This window comes from Ictidomys tridecemlineatus, unplaced genomic scaffold, assembly GCF_052094955.1.
Source record: "Ictidomys tridecemlineatus isolate mIctTri1 unplaced genomic scaffold, mIctTri1.hap1 Scaffold_48, whole genome shotgun sequence".
Taxonomy (NCBI): Eukaryota; Metazoa; Chordata; class Mammalia; order Rodentia; family Sciuridae; genus Ictidomys; species Ictidomys tridecemlineatus.
Window position 1 is genome coordinate 2,077,197 of NW_027523119.1, and position 3,922 is coordinate 2,081,118.

Sequence of the window (3,922 nt, forward strand, 5' to 3'; positions counted from 1 at the left end):
GAAAAGGACACTTCAGAAATCCGGCCCCAAGGAACCACTGGGGTGGAGGGGGGGTGTACTCACCATCCTCTTCCTTTTAGCCCCCTGCACATTCCATACTGATGTGGTGTCTGATACCACACATCACACAGAACCTTGCAGTGTGTCTGTGTCAAAGGCAGCCTGAAACAAACAGAATCTACCCACCATCGCCTCTGAGGCTTAGAGAAACCATTATTAGCTTTCCAAGTCTTCTACCCCCAGTCGAGGCATTTGCCCTGACTCCAAAACCAGAAACAACAAGTGGCAGACTATTATCTAAAATTTCAAAAAAAAAAAAAAAAAACCTAACACTTGCCCCAAGTAAGTCACAATTTATTTCCTGGGATTAAAAATAAGGAAAATAGATTATCAGAAGTCTTCCTCTAACACCATTAGAATGCTTTTCAAAGAAAGTTATAAGAATCACTTAAGGCTCACAGAAAAAGTCAGATCTGTTTTTTGTTGTTTTTTTCCAGAACATTCCTTACCCTAGATATAAAGCGCCCATATCACATCCCAGAAAAGAGAGAGACTTGAAGAAACAGCCATGCCAGGATCTCTGGCTCCAAGTATCCCAGGAAAACATCAAAAAACTCTTGTACATAAATTCAACATATATCTTGGGAATAAATGCAAATATTCTCCCTCTGAACTACAGTACAAAAATTCACTCACCAGCCATAAAAATAACATTGTCTTCTATACACAAATATAATAATATGTAAAACAAATTTGGAACACATGGATGGGGAGAGCTACAGAATCTCTTGGGATCTGAGCTATTTAAAGTCATTTTTGTTTGGGTTATCCCTCTGCTGGGTATAGGAAGCTGGCTAAAATACATTCAACTCACAGCGCTCACCATTTCAACAGCTCCTGTGTCATGGAATGTGGTACTTTTTAAAAATAGGCGACCCTTGGTGTCATGGAAAAAAAGAGGGAAAATGGGGAGTTAGAGGGTAGGAGGAAGAGAAAAACAGGCTTCAGTAACAAGGTGGACTTGGAATACTCTGTGGTATAAAGTAAATCTCCAGCTTCAGAGGCCACCCCTGTTCCCCAATCTGCTGCCTCCCTTTACAAGTCAGTTTCCCAGCTGCTGTCCAGACAGAGGGCATACAGAGATCTCCGCAAGTCAACATTGCTCTTGGCCTTGAGATTACACTTCTCCAGGGGGCAGCTGCCCCTTCGGTTACTGTCGGAATTCTCCAGGGACCCCCCAGCCTTGCAGAGGGAAGCCTTTCTCCAGCTGGACTTCCTTTGTCCTCTGGAGTCTAGTCCAGACCCCCGTCTCTGGTTGCCTTGCTCTTCCTTCAGGGCTCCCTGCTCTTCATGGTCTGTCTCCTGGTGACAGAAGTAGTTAAAGTTGGAGACAATGACGGGCACAGGCAGGGCAATGGTGAGGACCCCAGCAATGGCACACAGAGAGCCCACAATCTTACCACCCACGGTGATGGGCCTCATGTCCCATAGCCCATGGTGGTCATAGTGACTACTGCCCACCAGAAGGCATCAGGGATGCTGGAGAAGTGGGACCCCTGGTTGTCTGCTTCTGCAAAGTAGATGGCACTGGAAAAGAGGATGACTCCAAGGAAAAGAAAGAAGATGAGCAGCCCCAGCTCCCTCATGGAGGCCTGCAAGGTCTTCCCCAGAATCTGCAGCCCCTTGGAGGGTCTCGAGAGCTTGAAGATGCGGAACACCCAGACCAGGCGGATCACCCTGTGGATGGCCAAGGACATGGCCTGCTGCCCGTTCTGGCCACCCCCTCCTCCACCTCCTGGCTGTTGTTCTGCCAGTTCAGTGCCCAGGGTGATGAAGTAGGGAAAGATGGCCACAATATCAATGATGTTCATGGTGTTCCTGGAGAACTCTGCCTTGCTGGGACAGGCAAAGAAGCACACAAGCAGCTCAAAAGTGAACCAGATGACACACGTGGTCTCTACAATGAAGAAAGGGTCTGCCAATGTCATAGGCAGGAGTGGAGCCACTGTTGGCCAGAGGGAGGTGCCATGGCCCCACTGCCATTTGTCCCTGAGGCGGGGGCAGAAGGCTGGTAAGGCACCGGGGGATGTCGAAGACGCTCATGTTCATCCCTGAACTCAGGCAGGGTCTCCAAGCAGAAGGTGATGATAGAAATGAGAATGACTAAGACGGAGATGATGGCGATGGCCCGTGCAGACCCAGAGCTTTCCGGGTATTCAAAGATCAGCCACACCTGACCTTGGAACTAGTTACGGGGCAGGAGTTTCTCCTCTTCTTTAATGAAGCCCTCGTCCTCCCGGAAGCACTCCATGGCCTCATCCCCCAGCTGGTAAAAGCAGATCTCATCTGCGAACACTTCCAGGGAGACATTGACCAGCCTCCACAGGCGCCCTCCAGACTGGTAGTGGTAGAGGATACCATCGAAGCTGGGCCGATTGCGGTCGAAGAAGTACTCATTTCTCAGAAGGTCAAAGTAGCGCAGACGCTTGGCTGGGTCCCCCAGGAGGGTATTGGGGAACTGAGCCAAGGTGCCCAGCTGCGTCTCGAAGTGCAGCCCAGAGATGTTTATGAGAACTCGCTGGTGGTGAAGGGACCCCGGTCCCAGTACTGGTACCTGGTCCTCCACCATGCCCAAGCTGGGGTTGCCTTCTCCCTCCTCATCCTCTGGAGTTGGCCGTCTATGCTGAGGCAGTTCCTGAGGCAGCGGAGGCAAAGGTCCCCCTCCTGGGTCCGTGCCCCTCTGTGTGCTGCACCCCCTTGGAGCCTGCTCCTCTTGCCCATCGCTAAGCCCAGCTGTCGGAGGATACTGAAGCTCTTCTCCCATGGTCTGACCACAGCCTGGTCTTGCCTCACCTTCTCCTCTGATGGTCATGGCACCTCCGTTCTCCAGGGGCACCAGGGTGATCTCCATGGCCCTGGAGCAGGGGGCATGCTGCACCCTAGCCAAGGGCTCTTGTGCCCCCCACTCAGGTTCTGCCTACACCTCTTGTCGGGCTCCTCTCCCGCAGTCCGCTGGTCTGGCTTTGGGGCGGGCTGGGGTTGCTGGCACGATCCTCTCCCTTGGTCCTGACGTCAAGAGCTGCTGCCCTGCTCTATGTTCCTCTCCCTCTCTCTCCCTTACTCTCTGTTCTGGCAGCCGGTTACCAGCCTCCTTCCAGCAGATGCAACCTTCAGCCGCCCCTCTGGCTGCGCTGCTGCTGCAAGGCCTCCACCCTTTGTGCCTCCCCCGCCTTCTTCTCCAGCTTCCCTTCCCGAGTATGTGGCAGCGGGTTTCTCCCAAGAGGACTCAGCTGGGGCCCTGGGCTAGAGAAAGGAGGGGGGCGAGAAGGTCCCCACACCTCGGAGGGTGGAAGAGAGGGAGGGAGCTGCGCGCGAGAGAAACAGGTTGTACTGAGACCATAGAAACTCCAGGAGCAACCAGATGAGAACAGCTCTGCTTTTCAGTTCACCTGGGAACCCGCTGAAAGCCGAATGGACCCGAGGGGAAATCAACTATCATGCTATGAAAGCACTAAGCTTTGCGCTGAGTCGAAGCAGGAGAAAGGAGACAACAGTTGCGTGTGTATGTGTGTGTGTGTGTGTGTGTGTGTGTGTGTGTGTGTGTGTGTATACATATTTCCCTTTGGAGGAATAATGATATTTTTTTGGGAAGAATTACAGACAGGAGGGGGCATGGCAGAGCTATGGACCTTGAAATATATATATGGAGACGCATCTGTCTTCCCATTTCTCTATAAACCCACAAAAAGATACTAGGCTGAACCTTGTAGCACCCCCTGCCCTTGACCTGGGAAAAGTCCTATCCCCAGCTCAGACAGCAGTGGTGAACCAGGACATATCCAAAGGCAGCCCCAGGCTGGCAGCCTCATCATGAGATTAGCTGTCTGGTCCCATAACCCTGCCACAACCCATCAGCCCTCTC

The 3,922-nt window shown here is 52.0% G+C and overlaps 1 pseudogene; it reads right to left on the reverse strand.

Moving 5' to 3' along the window:
• Positions 1-646: 646 nt before the first annotated feature.
• Positions 647-3,088, reverse strand: LOC144373755 (potassium voltage-gated channel subfamily A member 5-like; annotated as a pseudogene).
• Between the last annotated feature and the right edge of the window lie 834 nt (positions 3,089-3,922).